Raw genomic sequence first — 16,342 nt, forward strand, 5'->3', positions numbered from 1 at the left:
GAACTGTCATCATATAATATACCAGGATAAATGTCAACATTTGTAAAATAGTTTTAAACAGATCTTTATACTTTATGTTATTAAACCTAAATTAATATAATTATGTTTAGTAATGAAAATGTTATTATTTTTTCATTATTGTGGTTGCATTTTACGATGTTTTGTACTGAAATCAGCAAAACAACAAATTTTAAAACGCACTTTTGTCTTAATTATCTTATGATACATATTACTTACATATAAGTTTCAAAAACATGTTAATCAAGTACATATGTCCCACAAAACAGAAAGTTATAAATGTATGCGTTGTCAATCAGTCCAAATGTAAATATAATTCATATTATTGAGAAACCAAATTGTAAAGTAAAATAGAAAATGGGTGGAATATGAAATAGAAATTATTTTCAATTTGCGTTGTAATCGTAAAGAAGGGGTTGTTGAATTTTTTTCTTTATCTGCATAGTCTGCAATGAAACGCCTGAAGTTTCCATTAGTTAAATGACATAAAAATTGTAGGCATATTTTGAGTGGTATTCAGTTTTCAACACTGAAAGTGCTTGAATTAATATTCTTTTCCCGAAGAATCCTGTTAAAGTTATATTGACTGTTCGTATTGAGCGTATTGGCTGAAATCTTCCAGATCTTTCTGTATTTAAAAAAGTTGTTTTCCGAACATTTTAACTTCGCAATATTAAAGTCAGACTTTTTGCTTTTAATGTACACAAAAGGGAAGTTATGATAATGTCTCTAAATTTAATTGTACTTAGCCGAAACTTGAGTAAATTGGTCAAAAATGGTACTTCTATTATACAATTATAAATAATTATGGATTTAACTCAATACATGATTGGAGCATTACCTCTAGACGCTTGCAGAAATCATGATAACAAAATGTCGTGTTTTATTTTTCGCTGATTTTTACATTTTTCATTCATTACTATACATAAATCGGTGTAAAAAGATGAATTAGACCTATTTCAGTTTATTCCGTTGAGTAAAAAGGCAAGTTTTTTTTTAGCATTTTATGATTCAAGCGCCTTGTCCGGTATTTACTGGAATAATGTATATAGTGTGGTGCTCCAAGCCTCAATAATTATGTTGATAGCAGTTATTGCCATACACTTGTCCATAGGTAATCGGCGCGTTGATTGGTCACTACCCCCGCACCCCCTCCCCCCTCACCCCCACACCCATCTACAGCCCTCCTACCTCCCAAACCATGTAAAATACAGTATTTTTCATTTGAAACATGTTTTAATATTTGGTTTATGCTTTTAATTCAATAACCTTCATTTCCTACAAAAAAATAAAAAATTGATACATATATATTTAGTAAAGGTATGCAACTCGCCGATCAATTTTCAGCACTCATCTTAATATGAACTCCATAACTTCAACATTTTTTCACCAATTTTCAATATTTTGGTACCAAATGGTAGGGAATTGATTACTCTTAAAGGAATTAAAGTTGTCATTACAATCATTTCAAGTTATAAGAAGATATGTAATCTCGAAGTCACCGCAAGTGTAACTCGACAGTGATCTGACCGCTGGGTTTTCTTCAAAATTACCCGACTAAACGGCAGTTTATTCGAAATGAATGCATATTTCATTGTATTGCGCATATAAATATGATCAAATTATATTATTATTTGTTATAACTGTTCAATCAAAACATCTTATAAAACTATAACAAACCTTTTTTTCCTATATGTTAAATTCCAAATTATAATGAAAGTAATAGTTCTACAGAGTTGTCTCCCCTTCATTTTTTGTACGGAGTATTTTCATTGGTCTAAGGTTTTCATACGACCAATGAAAATACTCCATACGAATGCTTCTGTTGAAACATGTGTACTTTCATTTTGGATTGGAGAATTTGGCATATCGGAAAAAAGGTTTGTTATAGTTTTATAAGCTGTTTTGATTGAACAGTTATAACAAATAATAATATAATTTGATCATATTTATATGCGCAATACAATGAAATATGCATTCATTTCGAATAAACTGCCGTTTAGTCGGGTAATTTTGAAGAAAACCCAGCGGTCAGATCACTGTCGAGTTTACACTTGCGGTGACTTCGAGATTACATATCTTCTTATAACTTGAAATGATTGTAATGACAACTTTAATTCCTTTAAGAGTAATCAATTCCCTACCATTTGGTACCAAAATATTGAAAATTGGTGAAAAAATGTTGAAGTTATGGAGTTCATATTAAGATGAGTGCTGAAAATTGATCGGCGAGTTGCATACCTTTACTAAATATATATGTATCAATTTTTTATTTTTTGTAGGAAATGAAGGTTATTGAATTAAAAGCATAAACCAAATATTAAAACATGTTTCAAATGAAAAATACTGTATTTTACATGGTTTTGGGAGGTAGGAGGGCTGTAGTAGTGGGTGTGGGGTGAGGGGGAGGGGGTGCGGGGGTAGTGACCAATCAACGCGCCGATTACCTATGCACTTGTCAACAGACCGAGGAATGTTAAGTTGTTGGTAAGTTAGAAATACATGCATTATATTCCAGATAATCAAGTGTTCTAGAACAAAGTATTTTGTTAATATGTAGATGAACATAATATTTAATACCAAATCTTTTTACGCATTATTAAAACTTTAATTAGATGCCTAAGGCAGATGTCAAAATCACGACGCAAACGTTTTGTTTAAATCATTGTTGAAAATTAGATGAAGAAGTATTGTGACATAAACCTTTACTCTTCTCTTTCCTAACATTCAGTTCAATCTATATATAAAGATAGAGGGTCAGTATCTAATTATATATAGAGAGCATTTTATTTACCTATCTGTTATCAATGTCGCTCTTGTTTTTAAAAAGACTACACACAAATCTCAGCCCAAACGAGTTATTATTATATGACAGTCTATCTTCATTGTACTTTGTCAGAATGCTTGTGGATAGTTGCGAATATTGGTCATCTTTGAGAAATATTAAAACAACAAATAAATTCAAAAGAAGCGTTGACGATACTGCAGAACTAACAAGTTTGTGTTAAAGCTTTGCAAAAATGGAATCAATCAAGTAATATATGCCTATGATTTGAGGTGAGTTTGAAGATGGTTAGACTTTTAGTTGCCCCATACTTAACTTCTTGTTATATTTTCCTGGTCCTTCGGGATCATTGATGCCAGCACTATTAAATGTTGAAAATTGAGTACCGCTCCAGCCGGTGCTAGTGGGCGTGAGGTATATTGCACGTATTCATTATCCCTCATATACAGACCCAATCAAACCGAGTCAGCAATTTTCTTGTTATTTTGTTGTGATTTATGCTTCCGATGGATTACTTTGTTTCCAGATTGTTATACTTCACAACATCAGATGTCAAGTAATGTGTGGCAGCTGTAAAAGGTTGCCCGTTCTTCACTTCAGTGGTGTTATTTTTTCTTGTCTTTCGGGATCATTGATGTCATCACTATTAAGTGTTGAGAATTGAGTACCGCTCAAGCCGGTGCTAGGGGGCATGAGGTATATTGCACGTATTCATTATCCCTCATGTAAGACTCAACCAAACCGAGTCTGCAATTCTCTTGTAATTTTGTTGTGATTAATGCTTCCGAGGGATCACATTGTTTCCAGTTTTTTATACTTAACAACAGCAGGTGCCAAGTGCTGTTTGGCAGCTGTAAAAAGTTGCCCGTACTTCACTTCAGTGTTGTTATATTGTTCTGGTCCTTCGGGATAATTGATGCCACAACTATTAAGTGTTGAGAATTGAGTACCGCTCAAGCCGAAGCTAGGGGGCATGGAGTTTGTTGCACGTATTCACTATCCCTCATGTACATCATCATCATCATCACAGTTGTTGCAATTGCAAGTCCATTTGAAAACAATTTCTTGTACCAATCGATGTACAATCGGATGAAATCAGATCAAATTACAATGCTTTTAATTAAAAGAAAGAAACTTTAATTATCTATCCTTTTATCATCACATCACATCGCAGCATATACTTATTTTCCATTTTCTAGTAAATGTTTTGACAAGTTTGATAACGCATGTGTATGGTTTGTATGCTAACTTGCTTCAATAACATCTCACAAATTAAAGGAATCTGACACCTGTCATCTTTGTAAGCTGAAAAACTTGTAAGATGTCAACGCTTTCATTAAAATGTATTCTTAAGTTTACAAATGCAATAATAGTGTAAAGCTGCCATATAATAACGAAGGAAATACTTGAATTTCTAGTGTTAAGTAATAGGTAACACACTTAAAACAGCATTTTATATACTGTTGTTCAGGTATTTTTATAAACATATCAAGCATACACACACAAAACAAAAAACAAAAAAGGATATTTCATTTAAATTGCTCTATTAATGTAAAGTTATAATATTAGATTTAATATACTCAACGAAACCATTGTTCACCTGTTCTAATAAATATCGCATTTCTTTAAGAGACATAAATTATTCTCACTTACAAACTTTATTTCTATATTTGATATTGACCTAGAAATGAAAGAGCCAGTTAAGTAGAACTGTGTCTTCTAGTTAATTTTCTCTCATCTGGCAATTAATTCTTATAGACTAAAATAACTCGTATTTTCGATACTCTAAGATCATATTCTGTAGCTATGGCATATGACTTTAAATCATTACGAATTTCAATCTAAGCTCTTAGGGTAATTTTATTTGATACACCGAACTTAAAGAATGGAATGTAATTGCACACTGATTTTGTGGTATTAACACAATCTTAATGTCCAGTTGAGAAGAAACATTTAAAATTTATAAATTGTATTAATTTGATAAGTCCGTAGAAACGTGTCAAGCCAGTCATAAAGTAAACAGCAGTTAAACAGCTGAATTAAGTTGAAGGAATAATACTTATTATACCATGTGGTTTTTCATTTGTGTTTTATTTGATGTTGATGTTTATTATTGGAAACACCTTTTTGAAAATAATCGGTTTTCGTTAATGGCAATATGGAATGTGTTTTCTATTTGTGTGGCACCATATCAAAAGTAGGTCATAAGACTATGAAATATGCCATTGTCAACCAAGTGGAAGTGAAACAGAAAAGTATGTCTCTTTATAAGATTACTTCATTAATCTTGTTGTCAGTCATGGCAATGTACCTCTTCAATTACTGTCTTTTTGTGTAAATGAACTAATTCATTCTTGATTATGCTAAGCCCGTGGATATCGTGGAAAGCACTTGAAATATAAATTAACTACTGAACCAATCTCCTGTTAACTTTGTATTATGAACTTATTTTCCAGTGAAGAACACTTTGAACGATGAGAGGTAAGTCTATCAGCCTAAGTTGATTCAAGAAATTTTGCCTCAAAGAACAATTAAATATTAATAATCATTTACTTGATAATCCAAAATGTGTCCGATTCAACATGCAAGGCGTATATTTGTAAATCTGAAAAAAAAACTGTATTGGTAAATAAAAAGTAAAATGGAAAAATTGAAGATTCATTGAAAGCAATAATAGTATTTGTACTCATTTTTCACCGTAGTTGATTCAAAACCCACCAGCGGGCGGCTATGGAATTGTTCATGGGAGGACGCGACTATTATAGAAAACGAAACGTCGGTGAATGCTTGTGTCTGAAAAAAATATACGGAGTGACAAATGAGGTCTTCTTCCACCAGTAAAGGTTGAAATGCGACATATGACCTTAACAATGCTGGTTTGTGTATATATATTTGAATTCAAACATGGCGGGTCTTGCTTAGAAGATATCTTAAAATCACGTTACTTAGTTATATTGATCAGTGCTTGACGTATCGTGAAAATGTGTAACATTTAGCACGGTATGCCCAAATCAGCTCTTGTATCTCCACACATTTTAAACTTAACACAAATTCATAATTCACAAAGAAATCGCAGGATTCATGTAACAATTAAAATGATACGTGATCGAACTATATTCATACTAACTACCCAATAACCTTTGATTGTGAATTGTATTTGCTTTCATTTGTAACACATCAAGGTTTATTGCAGATACATTGTACTATATAATATTTGTTTTGCAAAGAGAACCATCACATAGCAATCCACAAGGGCAATAAATATTTTCTTATGAAATATTCTCAATAGTTAAATGTTGCTTTTGGGGGAAGTAGCCCTCTTCAGATATTGATGCATTTTCCATAAAAGTATAATGTAAAGCAGATACATTCAAAAGGATATTTATAGGTCCTCGCTTTCTTAAATTTATTGATCAAGAAAATACGATACGCTTTAATAGTGCTGAATAATATCGATCATGAGAAACGGTTAGCTGTTTCAACATCTGCTCCAATAATACCGTTGAAAACATTTAAAACTTACCATTTAACATCTTGCTGGTAATGGAAATAATATGTTTTTATGACATTTGAGATTCATGGAATATTTCTTTTGTCCTAAATATCGGACAATGAGAAATTACGAAAATTAAACTTTTTTATTATATTTTCGGAATAATGAAATAATTTAAAATGATTATGTTCAATGAAAACCAGTCACTATATCGTTTAAAATGTAAAAATGTCATTTTTGTAAATAAAAAAACTTTATTTGATAAATGCATTTTATATTTTGAAACTTTCTTTTAATTGACTTGAATGTTATAAGTGATTTTACGTTATTATCTAGTAATTATCTAGTAATAAATAAAACAAAATAATTTGCTTTTAGAAATTACATGAACATAAAAATGACGCTACTTTTTATTCATTTGTAATTTGTCATGCATCATAACTAGACAATACTTTTGTGGAATACTCACTTCAAGTCCACACAGGCAAATCTCTTATTACTTCAGATCTGTAAATATAAGTTAAATCATTTAACAGAGTAAAATAGATAAAACAAAAACACTTGTTAAGAAAGTATTGCATTCATTAAGCAAATTTAGAGGTTAATCCAACGTGTTTTTAGTAAAAAAATGCCGTTAAAATATCCCTTTCTTTTTTAACATATTGCTCTCTTGGTCGTACATGTATTAACCAAGGTCATTTATATAAATTGAAATACCCCCTTATCGTCCGTTCATTAATTTGAATGCATAATATTGAGTACATCATACTGTTGTTTTTTTCTCTTTCCATCGATTACTTATACAGAAATCAACACTTGTCTTACATTAATTTATTATAATGGCTATATCTATGTAAATACCTTTTTGTCTACTAAATATGTTATTTTGTCCATTTTTCAGTGACTGATATTACAATGTTTTACCACATATACACGAAACCAATGCATTACGTCATATGTTAAAATTACAGTTTCTTTGTACAAAATTATAACAATATGCATACACAGTTTGAACTTATTTACAGAAATATGAAATGTTGTCCGTCAAGAGTTTTCAACATAACGGTACATTGTATTTATTCAAATTTCTTATTCATCCACCACATTATATTTCATACACATTGACTGTTTGAAAACAAGAAATATAAGTGTCATGTATAGGAATATATGACAGTGATTTATGTACTACATTTGTAACCTTAATAGTCTAAAATGTGTGCTCATGGATAATGTTTTTAAGTGTTTTAAGGTGTTTATTTCATATCAAGAATGTATTTTGACTGAATTATTTTATCATTTTATTCCCATTGAAATCAAGACGATAGGATGATGCCAAATGATTACAATCCTTTTTTTCTCAAATTTCTCAAAGGAATTAAATGGTTGCCCATTTGGATATCTCGTATTCATTTTAGTTTATGTATTGTAAAACATTTATTTTTTTATTTAAAACACAGAAAACATTAAATGTCGATTTTATAACATAATATTTATGATATCAAAATCTAACACTCGTGATGAGTTCTTTTTACGACAAGGTATGGGCTTGTACAGTTACTTGCACATATGACCGCCTTGTTCAACGATATACACAAACAAACCAAAACGGCAACATGTTTATTTTGTTTGTTTAGGGAGGCCGTTTAGGTTTTTTAATTTTAATTATCATTTAAAAATTGTGTGATTCTGGCCTGAAAATGATCACAAATGTAAGATAGTGTATCGATAAAGTTTATACTATTTAATATGCAAGGTAACGTTTGTATGATGTTATGATAGTATAAATGCTAATACCTGAAAGATAATAAACAAACAAAACTACGATGACGTGGGTGAAGCTTTTGAGATCACCAGTAAGTTTAAGACAAGTATAAGACTTTCCAAGATTGTTACCATGTATGGTATCTTTAGCATAAGCTATAATTGATGTTTCTATTTTGGGACAGAACAATTAGTACATTGGTTAAAAGTTCTTAATAAGATATTCTGAGAAAGCAGTCGGTATATATTTGTTTAAATTTACCAATAGACCCAATGATATTTAGTTTTGTTTTCTTTACATTTTTGTGTGTGTTTAAACATTTTTTTTTTGTTATTTTTTGTTTGATTTTGACTGCTGTTGGTGGTGCACATGGTAGTTTGCAATTACTACAATATTTTGTCAGCAGTCTGAGTCTAAGCCTGCAACAATTTCCATTTTACCGTTATGGGTGTATTTAGGGATTCAATTTCATTCTATTCCTTACAAGAAAGTAAATCAGGGGCTAAGTACAAAAATAATAAATTTATGCAATTTCAACTAATTACTTGCAATTGGTATTATGCGCTTCACAACCTGATACTTGATGGCATATGCTATTTAACCTTACGCTATATCTTTTAATCATATGCCTCAAGGGCATCTTGTGACATCAAAATTATATGGAGCTGAATTGCGTCATACATTCATACAAATAAATTTTTTATAGTTTTCTTATAGCGTTCATTTTCCATTTTCTCTGTCCCATAATTTCAATCTTAGAAAGACATATATTTCAAACCGCATTTTTAAGTTTTTGCAGAATGTCAGCTACAAATGTTGCTGACATTGATAACCATCCACTTACAATAAGGTTTTTAGATAATGTTTGACATCAGAAAACACAAAGTAAAACACAGATGGTATATGTGATGAGATATTTAGACAACACAAAACCAATTAGGTCGAAAGGGGTGATAACGAATGTATGAATTTATGTCTGCAAAAAAAGAAGAAATGGTGTGATGACACAGCTGTGCAAATGTATTAATTCAAACTATGAAAGCTAATATAAACATTTATTATTATTATATTATTTAAATAAAATCTTTGACAAAGGTCCTAGACAAAATAATGATGAAAAACAAAAGATAGATTATAATTTAAGTTATTAAGTCATAAAATTCGAGAGCGCTTAGTCCATAACATATATACTTAAGAGGTTCAATTTATCTACACCTCATTTACACATTGAGATTGCTGGCGTGGTAATTATACGAACATAACTTTATTGCGAGTTACCTCTTGACCATGAAGGCCAGTCACATCAATGTACAGCTGGATATTGTCTATGTCAGTTCTCTAGAGGATTTAGATACGTCTAACGACTGCTGAAATGTTAATTAAATGTGTGTCAATTGAGTTTTCTGATAAAATAGAGGAAAGGGAATCCCTAAAGAATGCTCACAACGGCAATATTGAAATTGTTGCAGACGCAGTTTGATTTAAACTGTTCATGGACGATAGATGCAATTGCAATTTCAAGACTCATTTTCTTTAATTTTACTACTTAAGGTCTTAGACCCATCATTGACATATCTTAGAACCTATGGAATGTTAATACTTATTGAACATATGCTACATGCCAGACATGTTTGCAAATTTCCATTGACTTTTACCATCTAATAAGAAAATTATGACCAAGTGTATGTTTTCGGCCTTTCCCTTTCTGGATCGTGTAAAATTTCCCAGAGTTGAACTATAGAAATGAGCTTATTTTCAACAGATATTGCAAAAACATTAGAAATTTGGTACCAAATTGTAGTATATTTATTATATTATCAAAATAAAATATCATTTGAGTGACAGTATTTGCGATAAAACTTATGAAAAAAATATGTTACCATTGTCACTCGGAAAATAGCCAAAACGTGAAAATGTAGACTTGTACTTCAATTTTCTAATCTTAATAATTATTGATTATGATGGTATTTATACAATTATCAAATTTAAATATTTTGTCAAGTTCAGTCTAACACCCATTCACAATAATATTTTAAAAATGTACAGCCAGACTGTTCATCTAATCGTCATTCATCCAGTTCAATTCAAAGAAAACAAGCATAATAGCTTGGCATGCAAATCATCATGCAATATCCACATTTTCATGGACGATGTAAATGAACAATTTAGAAATTGTTGATGCAAGCAATTATCTGAATCTTACTTCATTTCTTGATGGAATGCATCCGTGGCTGCCTCACAAGTTGACATATCGGCCACATGTTCAACAATGTTTCCAGCCCGTCTCTCCATGGTCTTTAGGTTTTTGTTACTAATCGGCTTCAGGCTAAATGCAGCCAGGAAGTTATTTACACGTACGGGCCCACCTAAAATGTCAATCATTGCTAAAAATACCAAACAATAGAAGCAATGAGGCAAAATGTTTGATTGAAACCATTTAAATCTAAATCTTATCATTAAAAATGGCATATATTATATGTATTGATGTAACATCCACGAATGGTCACATGAATGGTCACAGCAGTACGCTCGACCTATTATTGTTATTCGGTATTTTGAAAGGATAATGCCACAGTTTTTATGTATGTATTGCAGCATAAGTGTTAGTACATGTGCAATATGAATACAGCTTACTTACAGTAAAATGTGTTACAGGTTTATTCACACATAAATTTGTAAATGATCACTGATAAGGATATATGTCATTATAAATAGCTGGACATTTAATAAGTTCTTGTAGTTCGTGACAAATAAAGCTGGGGGAAGTGTAACAGTACAGCGAAATCACGTACAGATGGGATTTAGACATGAAGTATGATGTAACGGTGCAGTTTACTGCTAAAATTGATAGATTACAAAAATAAAACTGTCAATGTAAGTAATCACTGGTATCATTTACAATATTACAATAGCTGTATACGTATTTTATTTATTTATTTATAAAAAAAGACTTAACTTAATCGTCTAAAATACATACCGGTTGCCAGCTTCGTGTTGACAATAAAACTTGGAATTCCCTTCGACTTTTGCTGACGATGTGTCTTCCCATTAGGAACAATGTTAATTTCTTCACAGTCATTATTTGTACATTTCACATAAAGGTATCCCCCAGACCCCTCTGTAACTCGCCAAAAATGTTAAATAGCGTCAACGGAACTGGTCCAAGACCACAGAATTTGCAACTCTTTAAACCAGAAAAAAGAACATCAAACTCCACGATTTTACGACCTGTCTTCCAGCCCATCCTTGACACATTTTTAGGCAATTTCGGCTGGCATTCACAGTATTGTCCATTACACAAATGTGTTCCAACATAATTGTGATCTTCTATAACATTCGACTTCTTAATTCGCCGAGAATTCACAATTTTCTTGTAACGGCCTGTTTTATTGCGGACTTTCATTTTGACATTTAAGGTGAAGGACGTTTCATATAATCTCTAAACAAAATGGTGGATTTTAAACATCCGATAATTTCAACGAATCCTTGGGAATTTGGATATTATATTGTTAGTATACCAAACAAAGAGTAGTTATTTAATTTTTGTTTACAATACTTTTTACGAAAACGCAATTTGTAACGTTTATTTTTTTAGAGAATAATGAAGCCGAGTAATCCCGACCCGAAGTACCTCCGTAACCGTTACAAGGAAGGGCGGAGTTTGGCGAAATTTCACGATCTGATGGGTCTAAGACCTTAAGGTTACTATTAATATGCCCAAAATATACAAAAACTACTTTTTTGTCCCAAATAAAGAATTTCAAACTTGTCCATGTGCCGTTACATTTTAATAAATTACTGTTGTCCTTCATAATCGTGAAACGATCTTATAAAAAAGTTATTGATATGTTGAAAGAATAATGAACTAAGAGCACTAAGATAACTTTGTCTTTTTTTCGACCAATTTAGACTTAAACTGGGATTGCAAAATCTCTGATAATAACAGCTTTACAAACATTTTCAAATATCTTATAAGAGGCATTCCTTCCGAGAGTTTTTTTCCAGATAGTATTACCGTAACATATTAATTTATGAATTAAGATGTTTAGAAGTCAGTCATAACAAGCTTGAAATTCTGCATAATATTTCAACGTTTGCAGCCGTGAAAAGTTCATTTTACATTCATTTTACAAAAGATTTGTAAGAAAAAGGAGCACCTTATTAAATTAATTTACATATTTTAACAAAATGACTAAATAGTACAAACTGGTATTCAAATAGTGAAATGGGGACAAAAATTGACAAGAATGAAAGAACTGTGACTTTTTAATGACCCTACAAACAATCTTGGTAGTTCAATATCAAATATGTCAATTTATCAATGTCAGTTTTCAACAAATATGTGTGTGTTCCGTAAAGTATACATATATCGTGATAATTCTTAAGCACATAATGCAGATATAAACTAGGGTCAAAACTAAACAAGAATTGATAATCTCGACTGGCAAAATATTTAAACGTATGCTTCATATAACAGGCTTAATGAAAATTGTCTGATAGAATTCCGAAGAGTCATTGATTTTCCGTATGATAGTATATACATAGTAAAACATTTAAGGAAATATTCTTTTAAAAAAAACGTAAAGAGCTAGAGCTAAGATATTAATGAAAAATTTGTAATGGGTGTGGGTGAATATCGTAAAAACTAAAATATCTAAAAAAAAATAAAAATAAATAACAAACAAAAAACACACACAAAAAACACACACAAAAAACACACAAACATTAAACATCAAAGAGGTAGAGTTAAGAGTTTAGATATTTAGCACGAAACATTTTCTAGTGATTATCTGCGGATATCTCATGCATGCTCTGTTTCAATTATTTTTCACAAAGGTTTTGCTCTTAAATATCATCTTAGTTTAAATTTCCTCTATGATATACTTCAAAATGGGCTTTGTACATATACATTACCTGCGAGTCCAATTTTTGTTTTTGAACTAAGATCCAAATATTTTAATACATCAAATATGCACTGCGTCTGAACTTAAAGCAATGGTATGTTTTCGTTTAGACCTTATTCAGAATCTTCATTGCCAAGTGCTACGAGATTTTGCTTCTAAAGAAATAGAGTAAAACAGAATCCCTTAAGAAAGCCGCCCAAAACTGCAAATTGAGCACGTTTCAGGTTCGGTTTGATTGAGTGTGACGGCACTGGAAAGTGTAAGTTACCGTCCACGCGCCTCCTTCCCCCAGTACCGGCTGAAACATTTAAACACGGAAATGGTAAAATTATGAATTAAGAAATAACCGCAGACTTATAATAAAGCAGAATGCTACAATAACTATATCATGTATTTCTCAAGTCATTGCTAAAGTACATTGTCATCATTGTACAGTACGAGTATACGCTATTTAAACTAAAAAGGAAGTATTGAATATGTGATAATCCGCAGTACATCCTTTTTATTGGTGACGTGTTTGTTACAATGTTGTGATTTTTCCTGGATTGATTTGTTTTCCATAGATTCGTTTGTTTTATTCCAAGGTCACCTTATTACAACGTCCGATCATAAACTAAGAATGTTCCAATAATTCATTTATTCATTTTATGTCGTCTGTCCGAACAATTACAGCAACTAATTACGCAACGATCAGACGATTAATGTCTAGGTATATCATTATATTAAGTTTGTGGTCATTCCTTTATTGCGTCAAACAATATCGAGCCTATCCATTTGATATATTTTATTCGTTTCGTTTTATTATTCAATACACTGTATTTCTTACGATAAAGCGGATTAGTCAAGTATATAGTACATCTTGTATTTAGTAAAAGTATATCTATTTAAGACACAATGTTAAGAAATTCCCCCCAAAAAAACTTATATATTGCATGTTTCAGAAGTAACCTAACGTTGTGATTAGATTTTCTAGCGTTAAAGAAGCATTTTACCCGACCAGGTGTAATGGTCTGTGAACAGGTGAAAGGAAAAAACAACTTGACATTTTATCGTAAATGTGATCAATTGATAGATCCCTACTTTGACCTTTCATGTGAACAACAATAGATTTAACCATAAATATTGGCATTTGCTATTTTGTTAGCAAATATGATGAGGTGAAAATCTTATCGTACCCACTAATATGATATCTATACTTAAACAGGTCATGGATCTATGCATTACATATTTAAAAAATGAAAAAGTAATCAATCATTTATAATGCATATTCATGTTTTCTACGGAAAAGTCTATGAATATCACTTAGAATGTATCGGTTAATTTCAAATCAATCTCTAAAGAGTTTGGCAACTTTCTATCTTGTACCTTAAACATTTTTCATGATCAGTTATTTGTCATTCATTATAATAGTCGACCATCATTTAAAATATATAACTTTTTCAACTAAACAGGACAGCAAAAATGAGCATCATGTCACCTTGCCTGTAATAGTATTTAATATCCCGTCAGATTAAAGTCTTTGATAATTAAGTATTCAGGAGAAAGTTTTAAAGAATGACCCTATATTTCAGTCGTTAAAAGACAGTGCGTTGACAAACTAAGAGATGCTTATTATGATTTTCGTTATTTTGCCTACGTCTTTTAAATACAATTGTAAATAATTATTTGTGTACGCATTCTCACCGGTATTTTCAGATGGATTTGTGTCACTTTTTGAAATTTTCAATTTCCTAATGGAATATCCTATACTCATGGTTACACACATAAAATGGAAACTAATTCCCAAAAGGTTTTATGTAATTACATTTGTAAATGTAAGTTAAAATTGTTCAAACAATATTCATATTTTATACATATGCTATCACGACACCTAGCACAGGCTTAGGCAGAATTAAAAAATGTGGTTTACTTAAGGTGACAACGGAGTCAATTATCACTGAAAATACCTAAAATGAGATTTTTTGCTTAGTAGATTTATCCATCTTTTCTGAGCACATTCGTGATTTAATTTTGGAAGCAGTTAGTTAAAAAAATGTGTTTTTAAACGTTTTAAAACGGTACCTGTACCATTTTTATCTGCTATTCGCGTAACCTGTCAATTATCGATAACGCTCCGCCCCCAATTGAGGCGTCAATGAGGGAAATCGGTAGTTCCATACATGCGTGAATAACCGGTCCATATTGGTCCATACTACTCGTAATTCATGTATCGTACAAATATCGTCTACCTGTTATTTAGCCTTTTTATAAAATAAGAAATTGTCGTTCAATGTACGTAACATAATGTATGAAACATAAATAATTAAGCATAGCGGCAAATCGCACGACCACGGGTTGATTAAAAGCATAGTTGCTAAAATATCCATGTGTGAAAATAATTTGTCTGTCCCGTTAATCTGATAGATATTACATTGAGTTTATGGACTTTTGTACGGATTCAAGAGCTTGCTTTACATTCAATCTCTTTCTTACAATGTCAAGTAAAACGACACCAAAAACAGACAACATTTTTTATGTGAACGCCTACACGACTTGTGGTAAGGGGTGTCTGACAAATTTCTAAACCATTTTAGGTTGTCTATAAGGATGATTATTTCTCTATCAATCAATAAAAAAAGATAATAACATATATTATCAGTGAATGCTTTGAATACATTGTTCGCAAGTAAATCGAACTCAGTACTAAAAAACTTGGGACAAAGTATGGAAATTATTGTATATCCCAGTAGAAACTGGATCTCTATGCCGTGCTTAGATGCATAGATGATATTCATGATAATAGAAGTCTAGAAGGTTAGATCATAATGATCGAGTGATACCTTTTATTTCTATTAAAATATGTGAAGCGTTTATATCAATAATGAATTTGAAAGAATAAATATATAATATCCCGTTCTTATTTGTACATCTACCATGGACTTTAAAAGACCGTCAGAAGCTCAGAATTTTGTTATTTTAATTTATATTTTAACGGAATTTCATAAACGAATACACATAACTTTTTTAATAATCAAGCAATTAACATGCGGTTTTAAGCACATGAAAGGGAATTCATTTACGGAGGGAACCGTGTCAGGGATTTTTGTTTGCTCAATCAGCGACTTAATCATCTTTAATTACGTAATATGTATGATGAAAAAAGTCACATAAATTGTTTGACGTTACGTTATATTTTTTGAGAAAAGATAGAAAAAAATTTCCCCAGATGTTATTATTATGTTTATTTTCCAAAAGTTTGATGACAAAAAAAAATAAAAAATGAATTTGATATGACGATTTAAAATTTTAGGATTTTTATCAAAAATCAATCATTTACAAAGGCATTTTTTTCAAATATATTATTTTTTATGATGATCAACGACATTTAATGCACAAAGATT

General features: G+C 31.0%; 1 pseudogene; it reads right to left on the reverse strand.

Moving 5' to 3' along the window:
• Positions 1 to 10,181: 10,181 nt before the first annotated feature.
• On the reverse strand, positions 10,182 to 11,521 carry LOC132756245 (uncharacterized; annotated as a pseudogene).
• Positions 11,522 to 16,342: the final 4,821 nt, after the last annotated feature.

This window comes from Ruditapes philippinarum, unplaced genomic scaffold, assembly GCF_026571515.1.
Source record: "Ruditapes philippinarum isolate M1 unplaced genomic scaffold, ASM2657151v2 ctg55_1_1_1_1, whole genome shotgun sequence".
Taxonomy (NCBI): Eukaryota; Metazoa; Mollusca; class Bivalvia; order Venerida; family Veneridae; genus Ruditapes; species Ruditapes philippinarum.